General features: G+C 43.9%; 1 long non-coding RNA gene and 1 pseudogene across 2 annotated transcripts; one reads left to right on the forward strand and one right to left on the reverse strand.

Moving 5' to 3' along the window:
- Window positions 1-271: 271 nt before the first annotated feature.
- Window positions 272-4,508, reverse strand: LOC146174962 (uncharacterized; annotated as a pseudogene). The gene is made up of 7 exons (XR_014701709.1): window positions 4,390-4,508; window positions 4,121-4,280; window positions 3,815-3,978; window positions 3,167-3,375; window positions 1,985-2,129; window positions 1,743-1,847; window positions 272-780 (listed from the first exon to the last, which is right to left on the reverse strand). The product of XR_014701709.1 is annotated as an uncharacterized LOC146174962 (transcript).
- Window positions 500-1,625, forward strand: LOC146174963 (uncharacterized). Its single transcript, XR_014701708.1, has 3 exons — window positions 500-676; window positions 743-787; window positions 899-1,625. It is a non-coding gene; the product is annotated as an uncharacterized LOC146174963 (long non-coding RNA).
- Window positions 4,509-17,181: the final 12,673 nt, after the last annotated feature.

Here is a 17,181-nt window from a genome sequence, read left to right on the forward strand (position 1 = left end):
CCTCGCCGTTCCCAAGGTCTACCCGCCAACAAGTGACCACGCCCAACAAAACAATACCGGACCAGTCAGTGCATCAGACCATCAGTGCAGTGATGTGTTAAATTGGATGCCGATATCTGAGGGGCGTGCCCTGGAACTGGTTTGTCAGCATCTTCAGAGAGGGGCTGGACATAGGGGGTTTTAAGGACGTTGCAGAGCACGAAATGACGCTCTGAGCCCTGGGTAAACGGCTCATCCAGACGCTTCTCGCTATGAACTCTTAACGCTTGCCATTTTGCTGATATACCCTTCTTTTTCATGTAAATAAGTTTTCTCAAAATGCCAATAAACCTGCTTGTATATATTTTACCAACTTTGAAGATTCAATCCTTCATGAACCCGGAGTCTCTGCACGCTGCCAAGTGAAGGCCGGGTCGACTTAGCCCCAGTGTCACGACAGTCATGGCCTTAAATGTGGCGCTTAATTGCCAAACTTTTATTTATCAAATGAAGTGAAGGTTACTTGTTGCCGAATAGTTTCATGCAAGGTTTGTTCATGGCGCACTATATGGTGCCTTTGCAGACAAGCACATGCAGAAGAAGACCCTCAGCCGCAGGAACTTCTTCAGGTTCCTGCACAGTCCCAGGCAGCACATCCACCTTGGAAACATTTTCTTCCAAGCACAGGAAGCGAAAGGTGAAAAACAAAGCCTGGTCACTACTGCACTTCGAATTGGTGACAGCAATTTTGTCTTCATTGTAGGTCACAGGATATGCCGGAAGGGGACAAGGGCTTCGAATCTGAAAGGTATTTGATGTGCATGTGCACAAAATGTGTGTTACAAATACAATTCCTTTATGGAGTGCATGTAGCATGCTTATTATAACAGTTTGGTTAACAGAGTTGTCTATTTTATAGCTGTCCAAGGCCAGCAAAGGCTCGAAAAAGTGCCAGCACTACAGAAAGGTAAAATGGTTTGATATAAAATTAATGCCCATTTACCAGAAAAATTCTGTTGCCAGCTCTTCAGAGGACATGCACCTTCAAGTTGCGTCAGCATGTTTGCAGAGAATTACAGCTATTAGCACAGAGAAACAAGACGACGATTTGCGATATCGTTGTTGTATGGCACTGGTGAAAAAACAGAGCTTTAGGCCCACTCGAGCAAATCGATGCCATGCATGAAATTGACAATATCATGTACCCTAAAATGAGGCAAGCAATAGTAATGCTCGACCCTTAATTCACTATAAAATAAAGTTGTGGTATTTTTTTAGATGTGGTATTTTAGATTTTTTTAGACAATTAGATGCTATGCATTATGTTGAAATTGTGAACCCAATAATGAAGGAGGCACTGGCCAAGTATGACAACTGCCCCCGAGCATTGTGGAAGCTTCCAACAGCATGTTGCAAATGAGACGCTCCTATCATCCATCCAACTAGTCACAACTGTGAGGTTATGAAAAGAAAAAAAAAATGTCGCATATACTAATGCCATATATATTTCCTTTTCAGTCCACGTTCCCCTGACCATAGTCACCTGCCACGGTACTTTCCCGTCACTGATTAGATATTGGCAGAGTCTATCCTTAACGTCGTAAGCAAGCCTGTAATGCAAATGTGCAAACACGCATCAAGTACCGTGACGCCAACTTTAAATGTCTGCTCTATTCATGAGGTTAACAACATATGAGCTAAGGACTGACAAGTTACTGAACTAGCATGCAGATGATCCACAGTTAGCTGCAATGTCTTGGTACCTGGTTGAATGGCAGCCTGGGGCAAGCCACTGAGTGCTGAGTTCCCGTCGTCTTCGGATCTCCAGGTTCCGTCAACAACCCTCCCTTGCCAATCAGTGCTGTCAGCTGTGCCAGACGGAAAATATGCAGTTCGAAAGAGAGAAGATTCTTTCATTACAAAATTATGCAAAGCAATACATGCAGAGATTATTTTTCTAATGTTATCTTCCTTCGCCTTGAAAGGACGGCGCAGTATACGCCACCTCTGGGCCATAATGCCGAAGGCATTTTCTACGACTCTACGAGCACTGCTGAGGCGATAATTGAAGATGCTCTTCTTGTTGACCTCTTCGAAATCTGTATTTGATGGTCCACTGGAGTCACTCGAAGCAAACAGTGGATGGAAGCCTGTGAAATGAAGAATGAGTAAAGATCAACATTAAGAATTAAAAAGCCAATGGCAGCTATTAAGTGATATAGCCTATACGTATAATTTGTTTCAAAAGCCGTCTGCGTTATAGTCAGCACAATAGTCGGAAGCAAATGTTGGAAATAATCGAGGCCTGCATAAAAATTAGTATCATGGTAATGTGCGGTTTTATTGATTGGTGCGTGATAGGTGATGACAAGTTAATGAAATCATTGTAATTGGTATATTACTAATGATTTAAAGAAATGAAAAAACAGCAAAATGGGGGTCAATGGTGTCAAAATGGTCAGAATGAAAAGGCATTGTTTCATGATGCTCATTAAAAAAATTTAGTAGAATTGTTCTATTGATTAAATGAAATAATTGAAAATGAAAAATACATTCACAGGTGAAACTTCAGAATGGAAAGCCATTTTTTACTGATGCTAAGTAATTATAAAAAAAACATTGAAGAAATGAGGAAACACCATCCGTGTCTGTGAAACGCTTTCACGTCATGCCCTTATTGGCAGAGCGAGTACCCCAAATTTTTACTGCAAAGTGCTGATTAAATACCTGCATGCACAATAAACACCTCAGTGATGTGTCAGCCCATACACAATAAATAAGATGAAAGCAAGTTGCCCAATGTACACTTTAACACCAACTCAAAGGGTCAAACAAACGGTTGTACAGTGCTCTGGTTCAAAGTGAAGATAGAAGACAGGATGGAAATGGGAAGCACATGGTGCGAATGAGCATATTTTTGGCTTTTTCACTGGCTCGCTTCATCACAGGCTGCTATGGGCGTTCGTTCAACACTGCTGTTGTGCTCTTAAAGAATTGGTTGAGTTTACATTCTTTAGAGTTAGAAATGAATCAAACTTCTGGAGAGGATGATTCAAACTTTACGAAATGGCAGCCTATTATTGCATCAGAATGATTGTTGAAGTAAGCACTCAAGTATGCCTTAAAAAAATTGGGGCTTTTTGCTATTGTATCAAAGTACTAGTGCAAGAAAATTGATAAAACATACTTTTCCTTGAGTATGGGCGCATCATGTATGTCTTCAGGGGAAAAGCTTCATTTCCAACAAGGAAATATGGCATGCTACAAGCGGTTCCGAGGGGTGCATCTTTCGGAAATCCTCTTTGGTTATTTTCGATTGATTCCTGGAGGGTGCTGCGTCCAAATACTCAACCATCGGACTCGCTTCTGAAGTGTCCAACTTCAACATAAATGAACCTGATGTAAAAGTAACAAACACAGCATACTTTGTCACTTAAAATGAAGGAGGGGAATGAACACCGCACATCCTTTACTGGTGTTTCATAGGCACAGCAAGCCAATTCATACCAGAGTTATAGTTATGCACAAATTTCGGACATTGTCAGAAGGCCTTGGTTGGCCACTAATACCAGCGCTGCTGCATTGCAGTAGGTGCACTTCTTTTGCATGTTCATTATAAGTGTCTATTAGGCAGCTGTAAGTTTCCAGCTGTTTGGAATTTTTTTGTAAGCGAAGAGTACTTGGGTAAAACAGTATTGACAATAATATAAATGCGGCAAGCTTTTTTTTCATATACCTGCTTCTTTCTCACTGGAACTGTAAGGTAACACTCTAACCAATCAAGCTCCAGCATAGCACGCAAACAGAAATGCAGTTTACAATCGCGGAGGTATACTTGTAGTAAGCATCACTGATAGCAAGCAGTGATTTGCTGAAAAAGTTCTTATAGTTGCGATCAATGCTGCCGGAATTCGCAGGGCATTCAGCAGCAACATGTTTCCCATCTAGTTCGCCTAAACAATGTGGCAAATTCCACCTTTCTTCAAAGTGTACTGCTATCTGAAAAATGAGATATAATTCATACTAGCATGGTGAAGTAAATAGGAACCAAGCGAAGTTGCTTTAAATATGGCTGTTACAAAATAATAGTAAACAATTTTCATGGTATGACAGCCAGAAATGTGTAAAATGACTTGATTACCTGTAGCCACTCCTCAGGTTTTGTTGGAACAGAAAGGTATATTGGCCCAAGGATTTCCCAAATTGCTTGGCACGTTGAGTAAATTACTCCGCAGGCTGTTGAACGTCCGTTCAGGAAACTGAACGATGATGACCGTATTGTGTCACCGGCTGCTAAGAATCTGAAATACAAATATATAGCTGAGGAATGAGATGATGTGTTTATGTAAACAGCAGCAGTCTTCAGTTATGGTGTACGGACTCGTGCACTTCTTTAAGAAAGTGTTTTACCTGACAGTTTGGGCAAGTCGGTGCTCTGCCGAGATTGCTTTTCTGAACTTTGCGTCCTTTTTGCGGATGTGAGGGCCAACCAGCTCCAGGAGGGTGTCAAATACACATGGAGGCATTCTTAGGTAACTAAAAAAATAGGAGCAAACAGGTATTCATCATTCAACATGATTATAATAAATGAACAATCACTGCTTGATGGAAATGAAACCTACAGTAGTTAGCGTACACTTTGATCTCGCATCCATACATCACAACTGGAAAGACCATAGCACGAGTTATACGGATCTTGGTTGGCAGACTAATGTCTCTGCTCTGTACTAGGCGGTCAAGGCTAACCATTGCTCTCTTTCCCAGAAGCAGGAGTCTCCTAACTTCATGGCTGCAGTCTCCTTCCGTGGTGATCTTGGAGCCCAAGAAGAGAAAATTTGTCACAGCTTCCACTTCTTGTCCATTGATGCTCCAGGACTTGATAGGCAAGATGCCATGACCTTTGTCTTTTTAATGTTCAGTTTAAGCCCAAACTTCTCACTCTCTTCTTGTACGCGCATCAGAAGGCTCTTGAGTTCCACTTCACTTTCTGCCATTAAAGTGGTATCACCATAATTGTTGACAAATTAAAGATCCCATTTTTTTTAAAAGAAACGTTGTCATATGCTATGCAGAAGTCATGACAGGCAACCACGGCCAGTTATTCTCAAACTCTTTAACTACCGGGAAAACAGTTTAATAATGAAAAATGTCGCTAGGCTTAAATACTCACAGCTGTATATCAAAGAGGACTATTCTTCTAGAGTTTCGCTCTATCCGTCAAAACCTTTGGAATGCATCGGCTTCTTTCCGCAACAATGGTTCATCTATCCGCTTGCATTATGACCATGCTATCATTGAAAATGTTCGCGACTTATGGTATGCTCAGTCCAACTCTTTAGTGCCGGCAAATTATAAAGCCCCAACCGATGCTCGTACCCCAGTCGAAAAAGAGAACAAAGTTACAACTAAATTTTTGTCTTGTCATATTTTTGGCAAGTCGTATTTCTATTGTTTGTCTTCTGTCATATTTTTGTTGTGGTTGTGTTGTCTGTCTTGTCATATTTGTATTGCCCTGACTTCTGCTGTGTGGTATTTGTGTTGTCTTTTGTCCTAATGCTGTCTGTCTTGTGTCGCACCTTCAATCTGTCTTGTGTCGCATTCTTGTCGCAGATTAGATGAGGTCATTCCGCATGCAATTACAGAGCAGGAAAAGAGCCTGCACTCTGTGCGCATTCCAGGGCATATACAAAGCACCTTACTTGAGCAAAATCCTGTTTATTGAAACACATATGCACTGCCGTCGGCTTCATTTCCACGATGCAGTTGGTGCTGCAGCTCCGGGCCTCCTGGGAGTAATAAATAAAACAGCTTGCAATTAGATGCCTCGGACCATATAGACATACACACAAAAAAAGAAGCTGCAAAAATGTTCTACAGTCCCGAGGTATTCATAGCGGCCAACGATGGCCGCCGCCCGGCCAGGTGTCACTCTTTCAAATGGCTGATGGGTACAGGATTACCGAGCACCTACCACCAAATGTTACGAAGTAGCGATTGATAAAGCTAATTTATTTACAAGGTATCGAGACGTTTCGGAATAGTCAACGAACCGTCAGCTTCTTAGCCCACTTGTTTCCGCTCTTCCACTTCTACATCTTCCTCTCACTGCTTCTGCTAAAGGGTTAAGTTATTGCTTTCAAATGGCATATGTTACACTGCCCCACTATGTTATTCCATCTGGCTTTCTGGAGTGGTACATTTTAGGATTTAACACACACATAGGGAGCTGAATTCTGCCACACAAGCAGAATACAATGACAAAAAAATCATTCATTAGCCACAATCAGCATGCACAGGTAAAAAAACTTCAGGGCCATGGGCAACTACAGTATAATCTCGTTACAATATATCCAGTCACAAAGCCTATTCGGATATAATTCATACCGATTTGTGATGTTTGGTCGATTTTCCCCTCTCTTCCATTAACTGAACTTCACTTACTGCGGATTCGGTTACAACGAACATTCGGTTAGAACGAACGAGATTTTAAAGATAATTTGGATCCGCACTTTATTACAATTATAAGAGACTTTTTGGCAGTAAACACAGCTTGTGTTCAAATCATCTCTGGATCGCAGCGACTGATGGCAACAGCAATGATGGCAGGTGCCATTTTTCATCGCCGTCTACAGCTGCTGCATACCAATATACCCCAAACTTAAATTCGTCATGTTCAACATGCAGCCACTACTCACCGGAAGAAATAAATTCAGACTGATTTTAAACATATATTGACAATCCCTCCGATTTCAGCCAGACTGGTTCGCGATCCACTGCTCACTAACCCTTTTCTTCTTGAATCTCTGGAGCACTAGCAAACTTTTCTCAGAGCACGTTTTCGACGTACATGGGCGATGAAAAGAAATTCAAGCTGCACGGCACATACGCGCTCCGCTGCTTGAAATTTCATTCGGTGCGTTTGCAACCAGGTGGTAATGAGAAAGAATGATGCTAGAATAATCCACGACGCAATGATGGACGACGACCAAGGTGTACAAGATCGATGAAAATAAATTTGAGCAGCGGAGCGCATAAGTGCTACACTGTTAACAATTCTTTTTATCGCAGTATACATCACTGGTCCGTGGCAGGTTGACATCACGGCATGCACACATGAGACGGCCTCGCAAAGCCAACTGCTGGAAGGAGATTCAAGATGATAAAACAGCATACAGCACACCCACGTGCTCCAACTTCCAAAATAACTACTCGGCAAACGGTCAACCGAACAGACAGAGGCAGAGAGCACTGTGACGTTGGATTTCAGCACGACGCACGCTCTGCAGGCAATAGCGCTGACTACTGTTTGCACCCTCGCCGATGCTTCTCCATCACCTGCTCTAGAAAGATGCCTGCTGTATGCGCCAAAAACCCGCTGCCCTTATCTTTCCTTATTCCCTCCTTTCTACCTGAGGCGGTAGCTTGCGATCATTACAGCGCCCGCCTGCAACACGCATTTGCGCATGCACTTTTTGGACAGCTGCTGCCGCTTTGACACCACACCACCCCAACGCTCTTTGCGGAGATAGGGGCGTATCTGACGCCATTTCTTGATGAACGCCTGCAACTGAAGGCGCAGCAGCTCCAAGGGGTAAGCAAGCAATACCACAGGCTTCTTTCTAGAGGTGATGGCCTCGCCTCTCATCCAGCTGTCCTCTCATCAAACAACCAGAAACGGAGTCGATTTTACATAGAGCTTTTTGAAGAGCTTTTAGAATAAATTCTTCTTCCTGGAAAGAGCATAGCAATTAGATTGAATTACTATCGCAATTATTTTATTTTAGTAGAGCCTATAAACACAGTCGTTTATTAGTTTCGTATTCACGAAAATGTGCCGTAGTTTTTGCAGCGGCTTTTTTCACTGTTTAGCCCGACCTGCCAACGTGTGGTAGCTACCGCAATGATCTACCATCTACCTTGGCTAACGTGCGTGGACGGTTCAGTGAACGCACTGCCTTCTAAGGATTCGCAGTCAACAAAACGGAAGCAAATATCCCCAATTCAAAACCTTCAAATTATTGAGCAAGTTGAAAAGGGGAAGAAGCAGTTCGACGTCGCAGAGGCTTTTGGCCTATCAAAACACACCGTTCACACGATTGTCAAGAACAAGGATGCAATCCTGACAAAGCAAGTGACCGGAGACCTGCAACTAAAGCGGTTCCGATTGTGCAAGGCTTCGTATCTGGTCGTCGAAGAGTCCCTGCTGGTATGGCTTCATGACACCTGTTCTTGAAACATACCCGTGAATGGAGAAGGATAAACTTGCCATCGTTTCAGAATACAAGGACTTTAAATGCAGTGAAGGGTGGCTAAAGTGGTTCAAATTGCGCACGGAATCACCTTTAAGTGCATATCTGGCAATGGACTGAAAGACCATTCGCTGCCAGGTCTGCTTGCAGGCTATGCTCCACGGGACATTTTCAACGCTGAAGAAAGCGGAGAGTTTTCTACAAGTTGAGGCCAATAAAAACTTGCTTTCTCTGCAGATTTGTGACATTCGAGCAAAATGCTGCACCTGAAGAAGTAAATTGCCTTATGCTAATGGAGGCACAAATAGTGTCAAAAGCAGTTACCTACTCAGAACAGTCAAAGCTGGCTAACTTATTTCAGAAGTGCTGAGTTATGATTAAAGCATATATTGTCGGCAGGCATTGCTTGTAGATTTTGTTTATAACAGGCTCATGCATGGGTATAGACCAGACTTGTAACAGTATTTGGATTACAGACTTTATTACAACAGACCAATGCCCTGGGCACTATTGAAGTCTGTTATAATGACATTATACCGTAGTCAGCCTGGCTTGATGCTCCGTCATGTCGATTACACTAATGAAATTTGTCTCGAAATGATGGTTTCGAAAATGAGATTCGTCACTGAAAGGAACTGAAAAGTTTTAGGATGCCAGTGGACATGCACGCAGCGCAAATGCCATCAAGCCAAGTGGCCACCTAATTGCACCATAAAATAAGCAAATCAAGCCCAGAGTATTATGTTTAAATGCTATGGCAAAATAATAAATTTATGCTGACAAATAAGTAGCCTGTGGGAGCAAAGTGAAGGAAAGGAAATGCCCTGAAATAAGTGGAATCTCGTAATGCCTGAGCAGTTTCCAGATGCATTCTATATCCTATTGCAACTATTTTATGCACTGTTATAGAAGTTAATCGATACACTTACTTGATTAGCGCCGCAGGTCAGAGCACTTTTGCGCCAGGTAGCGTGGGAGGCGCTTGTGGCGCTTGTGCTTATCCTCTTCTGGGCAGCCCTTTATCTTCAAGTAATACCAGAAGGAGTCTGCAGAGAGAGAAAAAAATTTAGCTGGCAGATCAGAAAGAGAAGGCTGTTCAATCATTTTTTCCAAGTTTCCTCAAATAGCACTGTTTTTGCAGGATACCTATATTCAAGAAAGTAGCATACGGAATTACAGTGAAATCGCTAAATAAATGCCCTTATTTGATATCTTGCAGCTTTCTGTTTTTTTATGCTACCAGTTTTGGTTCAGCAATTTGCCTTTTCTCCATTTGTTTCCTGCCTCATGCTGTTTTATTTGATTTATGTAAATTCCAGTCTACTGACAAACTTCAACTCTGCAAGGAAAACAGTGCAGGCTCCATGTAACACATTCATCGTGATAGGATACAAGCCGAGATTTTGCACAGGAACAAATTTGCAGAATGGTTTTGCGCGAATGAGCATGGCTGGCAAATTGGTTTTCGAGGATGAAGGAGAACCTTCAGCTTCACAATGTGACGAGATCAGCTGGCTTCGAACAGTGAAGCGAGCTGATGTGCTTGAGCGTGTATCCGTGTTTTTCAGCTATGTTGAGGAACTAATGGAGCGAACGCTGGGAATGACGTTTTGCAGTTAACTGGGGAAGTAGCTAACCGAGGAACTCGTCATGATCGACGCAACGTGCAGCATTGATGAAATGTGCTTACTACGAGTTTTCCAATGGCACAAAGCATTTACAGACGTCCGTGAAGATGTTCAGCCCAACAACGGTCCGAGCGGTCACAGAAGAAGGCTACGGATTCCGATAATGATTGTATACTTGTTTTAGTGAAAAACCTATCAGCCTTTAAGTGCACAGTCGTGAGCAAAAGTGGCATACAACACTCTGTCGATGACAGAGCTCGGAAAAACGGCACAAATATCCCGTGCAGTGACACCGATAGGGACAGCGACGGTGACACATGCATGTGGATAAAATGGGGCATCAGCATGATTGTCTCGATCCCCAAATGCTGTTGCTCGATGAAGGCGAAATGCAGTTTTCCGTAGCTCCACCACTGGCTGAGTGTTGTATACCACTTTTTCTCACGACTGTACATGCGATCACGTGTCCATATGAACATGACGCCTATTTTTGTTCCCCACCTTCCCCCAAAAGCAGTTTGCCAATTATTCTAATACAGTCTAACCCGGATATATCGAGCTCGAAGGGGATCGCGAAATAGCTCGATATATCGATAATTCGATATACAAAAATCGGCTTGTAACGGCATATACGATGCGAAAACACGATACCGTATTTGTCGCCTAATCAACCCACTCACATAATGAACCCACCCTCCACTTTTGCACCCGAGAATTTGAAAAATAAAAAAATGCGTTAAGGCCGGCTCGCTCTCATGCAAGCGATTGAGCGATCTCAGCGACGAGCGGCAGCGACAGAGCGAAAAATTTCAAACTTGTTGGAACTGTGTCCCTCTTGCTGCTCGAGCCACGGCGACAGCTCAATACAAGGTTTCTGTGTCGCTGGGGCAGAAATCGCGAGCGTTTTCGCTTGCATGTCGATGGCGCGGGTCAATCCGTTTCGGTCGTCGCATCCACAGCTCATTTCTTGGCAGCGTGCCAAGATGCTGCGCTGCGATAACGTCAGGGCGCGCTTATCTTTTTATAGCTTCTCCGGTGGCGGGGAGCGAACTTGGCAGAGTGCCCGTGATGGCTTGATTGCACAAGCCTGGTTCGATTTATCACGCCGTGCTTGGGGCGGGCGTCATGATCGCAGCAGCAGACTGCGTGCTTCCGTTGATTCATACATCTAAAGATAAACGGCTCCCGCAAAAACAAAAAAAAAGCCTGCCGCTTCTTAACGTCCGCAGCCGCCATATCTTCCGCTACGTCGCGCGTTGCAGCACAACGGTAAAAAGAGAATGACTCGAAAAAAAAACAGAGCTGCCGCTTCTTAACGTCCGCAGGCGCCATAGCCACGTCAGCCGCCGCGCGCAGAGGGTTCGCAACACACGCTGGAGAAAGCGTCCGTCCGACGTCTCTCCTAAAACGGGCTGAGCTGGCTTGGCGCATGCGTAGCGCGTGCTGAAGGAGAGAGAGCTCGGCAAAAGAATGGGCACACCCACGCACATGGCTTGCAAATGTCATGTGTTGGCGCGCGGGAAACGATAACTGCAGATGGGCGCGCCTTTGGGGAATTGGCGCGGCGCTGTCCAGAACAGTCTCCTCTCATTCCTTCCGCGCGTGGCTTGAAAACGTCACGCGGCAAACGGCCAAGGGTGATGCAATCGTCTTTGGGGAAGGCACACTTTCCAGTGCGTGGTGCGCAGTTCAATATATCGAACGACCGGTGAAATTGAGTTCGATAATGACGCGGCTTTCCTATACTTTTACATGGGATTTTCAAGGGGATATTCTGTGAGTTCGATATAACCAAATTCGATATATCCGGGTTCGATATAACCGGGTTCGACCATACATGTGCAATGCCACAAATAGTCCTATTACTTTCAGGACAGAATCTTTACACTTTATTTCAGACAGACAACACTGAAAGTAAACTGAATTAATTTTTTGAAAATCCTGAGAAAGCTCAGTATTTCTGGCACGCATACCACAAATAGCTAGCAATTTATGAGTTACAGTAGGTGATAAGAATTAGGGCTTGAACCAAGAATGCCGTCAAACGGTATCTTTTAATTTAGTACCTTGGCTTTGAGTTGCAATGAGGCACTGGCTCACTAACTCAGACATGCTATAGCAGATCGGGAGGCTCCGAAATTGAACTCTGCTGGCTAGCGTAGTGCAGTCTAAAGTAGAGCTGTGCACGGGCTCGGCCCGGGTCCGGACCAAAGTATTTTTGTCTCGGGCGAGCCGGGCCGGACACCTGGATCATGAAGACATCCAACATTTGTGAAAAGGCGAAATAGCCATATGGTGCGATAAGCATCTAGAACACACAGCATTTTTCCGTGTCGTACCCATGTGAGAGCTTCAGAGTGCTTTGCCGGCATCTACTCGCCTTTCCTCCCGCTCCTCGCCGCGAGGAGCCGCTTATGGGCTATAGTTTGCATCTCCGCTTTAGTAAAATCGGCGCTGACATTTACGTGTCCACTTTAAACTTCGCGCCACGCTGTCGCGAATCACACGTCTATATTGTGTCGCACTCCTGCCGCGACATGGCCTCGTTTGAAGCATTACATAACTGAAAGCTTCTGCGATACAAGAGTTTCCTCTTGCAACTCTTGCAGTTAAATTTTCACTTGAAAAGCACACGGTGAGCCAGGCGAGCTCACCGAGTACCTGGCCTCAATCAACCCCTTTTTAGGTTTATAGCTTGCTCATTTTTGGAGAAGACAAGCTGCTTACCGAAAACTTGTTTTCCTATCTAATAAAGTGTTAGTCATTGCAATAGCACTGAGAGAAACCTCAGTACTTCCGGGTTCATTATCCAGAGCGCGCAAATGTCTCAATTAAATGGATAACGTGTTGTTCTTGTGCAATAAGTTAATTCTAAGTGCGTGCTGCGCCCCTATATATTCAGCAAATTTGTCTTTTCAAACATAAGAACTCCACATTTTTTCAGATCTTGCATAAACTTATCCTGAAATTATTTTCTTCTCTTTCATCTCAACTGCAATTACAGCATGATTGGCCGGGCAGGGGCGGGCCTTAAATTTAAGTGCCTGGCCGGGCCGAGTCCTTATCCATGTTGGGCCGAGACAGACATGGGTCTCTAGCGTTGGGCCCGGGCCGGGCTCGGGCTCAAAATTTCCGCCCGTGCACACATCTAGTCTAAAGCTCCTAAATAAACTAAAAGTAGCGCCAACATGTCAAGACTGCAGTTCTTTTTTTTTTTGCGGGAGTCATTCATTCTTGCCGTCGTGCTGGATGTGCGGCATAGCGTATGCTATGGTGGCTGCGGATGTTAGGAAGCAGCATTTTTTTTTTTTCATTTCGGAACGTCGTCCTTACTTGTGCGAATGTGCGTTGCAGCGGCTGCGGATGCTAAGGAGCGGCAGGTCTTTTTTTTGTGTGTCATCCTTTTTTACATCTATGAATCAACGAAAGCACGCAGTTAGCTGCGACTACGACACTGACTTTTAGCATTGTTCGCTTCAAACGGCATTTGCAGCTATCACATTTCCCAATGATATTGTGGCAGTGGACTACGCCCGCCCCAAGCGTGGCATCATAAATCGAACCAGGCTTATGCAATAAAGCAATCACAGGCACCCTGACAAGTTAGCTCCCCGCCACAGCAGGATCTATCAAAAGTATAGTCAAAAGATAAACACGCCTCGTTATCGCTGCGTAGTATCTTGGCACGCTGCCAATAAATGAGCTGTGGATGCGACGGTTAAAATGGAGGGACGCGGACAGCAAAAGTGGGGGGTGGGTTTATTATGCGAGCGGGTTGAATAAGCGAGGGGGTTGATTATGCTACGAAAGCAGTATGCCATAATTCATGATCGCGAGTGGCGTCTCAAGCCAATTTCCACATATCGAATTATTTCGCTATCTCCTTCGAGTTCGATATATCCCGGTTCCACTGTAGTTCGAAAGCCTAGATAATTTAAACATTTTCTGCAGTCTCAGTGACATTCGAGTAAACAAGGTTTTCTGTATAACATGAAGATGTTAGATTAAAAGGGTGTCTACAAGTGGGAAACACTGCAGGTTTTAGAAAATTTAACCAAGCAAGAACAAAGTGTTTTTTACTCACCTGTCATTGAAGCTACTTTTGCAGGGGAAATGGGCGGGAATGCTTTCGTTGCACCTTTTGATAGTGAATTGTTTGAAAGTGTTCCCGTCACACTTCTCTGAGCCAGAATTTCATTTCCCCACAAACGGACGGCTAGTTGTTTGCAGAACGAAGAGTCGTTGTTTAGGGTCAAAAGCCTCTCCCACGACCCAGCATCAATGTATTGGCCATGACCAATGTGTACCTAGAAAAAACAAATTAGTTAAGCACGATTGTAACTCCTTATGTAACTCCTCCACGACTGTAAGTCATCATCTGGTGTCTCCTGCCCAATCCAATCCTCACTACAATAGAAATAACCTACTAATAGCATCATCCTTGCACTCTAGATAGATGCTGGTGATACAAATCCAGTCTGTTGAAAGCGCTGGGCACCTGGTTAGGTCAAGGAACTTGACAAGTGCAATCAACTGTGGCAAAAAAGGCACACCTGATATTCTAAATCTTTTTCCAGAGTACCACAATTCACTTTAAAGCATGAAGCTGTGCTTAAACACTTTTGATGATAAGGTGCTATCAGTATTTAGCCGACCCAGTAAAAAGTTACCAAGAAACAGAAACCAACTACCAGTTACCAGAAACAGAAACCAAAAAAGAGCAAAAAGCCCCATGTCATTAGTTACATTATATTACTCTACAAACTGCAGAAGTTTCTTAACAAGATATGTAAACTGCAGTAGCATCTTTACAGCATATTGCATCTTAAGTGAGAAAGTTGTACAGTACTGCTCACCTCCCCAGTCTCATTTGCAGTTCCTGCCGTCAAGTCTAGCTCTTCGGCTGCCTTGCGAGGAGTTGCACAAAGCACGCACACAAAAAGAAGTTAGCTTCATGCAAAGAAAAAGCACTGTATCCTGTCAAAGTAGCCCTATACTGAAGGAAACTGGAGTGGCTGCTTTTGTTGAGACAACACAAAACAGTAACCTGGATTGCAAATAATGGGGAATGACAAGCAGCACGACAAATAACAAGCAAGCTATATATGGGCAATGAAAACTGCAGTCTATATCGCAATAAATGTTCAATAATTCAATATACACAACAATGCAGGTAAAATTACCCGAAGCTTGAACTAACAGAGTGAATGAAAAACTGTAGTCGGGAAGCCATACCGTTTTGCAGTGCTAGCAAGGCTGGAAGATTGATCATTGTCCAACCATCTCACAACTGCTGCATTTCAACCAAAGCAGTAGGCGCTATCTTCATGACCACTCAAAGCATAATTCGTCCAGATGTCGCGCATTACCTGATTTTCCAAGCTTCCTACTTATCGTAACACACAGTTAAACCAATGAGCGCGCATTTTTTTATACCGTCGACCATATTGATACAGTTAATATCCAATAAAATAAAGTGAAGGTGAAGTTTGGCTGGGCAATTTAAAAAGAAACAAAAATTAGAGATCTGGGGCTGAGTCAATTATAGCAAAACAGTATTTTACATTCGCGTGGCTTGAAATGTGTACACAAACAAAAAGCAAATAACAAAGGCATTATTTCTATCACTTAAGCCGCCCACAGCAGAATTGTTTGAATTGCCTGTGCTTGCTGCATGATGCACCATCTAGGGGAATGAAAGAAACTAGCATTATCTTTGACCAGCATGTGATCATAGCAACCTATCAAGCCTCTCCTCCCCACCCCCCCCCCCACACTGCGTTAGCATGCTCTGTGCAATTTTTACTTCGTATCACTGTGTCATGGACAATGGCAGTGCAGAAGCATAAAGCAGTTCTGCTCAGAACAGCTCCATGTGCGCGAAAAAGAGCATTGCGACGTGTATCATCGTTTTTTTCTACAGCTAAGTGGCGAAGCCTCATACAAGAAGATATGTGCTGTTTATCAATCAGTGATCGCAGCTTCCGGCATAATAAACACTTCTTTAACCAAGCATCTCAACCTGCTTACATATGAGCAAACTATGAAAGTGCGCACTGGTGCCGAGAGTGATTCTGCAGCCACCGCTGAAGCGCAGCGGCACTGGGGATTAAGCACCTGTTCCCCAGCCGGCTTAACACACGTCACCCTACAGTGCGCCCATTCTGTGTTGCTAGTCCTCTGATACCGACAAGCAGATTGTTGCCTTTTCTTAATTTTGCGGCTTTGCCTCACAGCCATGACAAAAAATAGTTTCTCTGTGGGAAGAGTGCAGCGGCAGCACCAATGACCACATCATGGTGCACTTCCCAAGGAGAAGTGGAGGACCATATACCTATCTACTTGAGTATTGAACCCAACCTATTTACGTGGGTATTGAACCCACTCCACACTTCTGCTGCACACAATTAAAAAAAAAACAAGCTCAATGCGTCTCTTCGCTTCGCAGCCCACAGTGCATTTCTTGGCAGCATGCCAAGATACTATGCAGCAATACAATACCAGTGCATATGTATCTTCTGAATTAAGCTCCTGCTGGAAGGGGGGGGGGACTTGGCACAGTGCCAGGGCCCTTTACTCATAAGCTAGCAACTACTCGATATGCTCGTGCTGGTCTTCAGTACATGCCTTGATTGCGCCCGGTGGGCACTGTTTATTTCCACAAAATCAGCAGCAAACATCTCTGAAGCGAAAAATGAAGGTGTCATGAGTGACTGACTGATGGGTGGGAGAGAGGACGATGCTTGCAAAAAAAAATATCGTTTCTCCCTCATAACAAACCCTACCCCCAAACTGTCATCATGGAATTTTTTTTAAAAGGTGGGCTCCTTACGCGAGTATTTACGGTAAATTGGAAGCTGACAAGTGCGTATGGCAGCGACCGATTAGATAATCTGGCATTGACAAGGCACCCCCTTACCTTTCTAATTGGTTTAGCAGAATAAATGCAAAAACACCTTACACTAACGACCACTACCAGTGCCAGGTCACAGCAGGCCACTCAAATTCCTCTCGAACGTAAAAAAATGTAACAAGGACATAGAATCAGGGTCTTATTTCTTATGAGAAAACACTTTCTCACAAGACTCAATCCATACATTTCTTTAACACCACCCTCCCATCGTTACTTAAAACAAACCCAAAGCGCTTTTGGAATGTCGTGAAAAGCCACGATAATCAAACTATAACCCTCACTAACGAATCAGGTGATGTAATACCAAGCAGTCATTGTGCTTCTGTACTTAACCTTGCTTTCACCCATTCATTTAGCTCCGCATCCTCTAGCAGCTTTCCCCCATTCAATTCCCCTAATTTATTTCCAATGG

The sequence above is a fragment of the Amblyomma maculatum genome, chromosome 11 (assembly GCF_055883805.1).
Source record: "Amblyomma maculatum isolate TAMU_Amacu chromosome 11, ASM5588380v1, whole genome shotgun sequence".
Lineage (NCBI taxonomy): Eukaryota > Metazoa > Arthropoda > Arachnida > Ixodida > Ixodidae > Amblyomma > Amblyomma maculatum.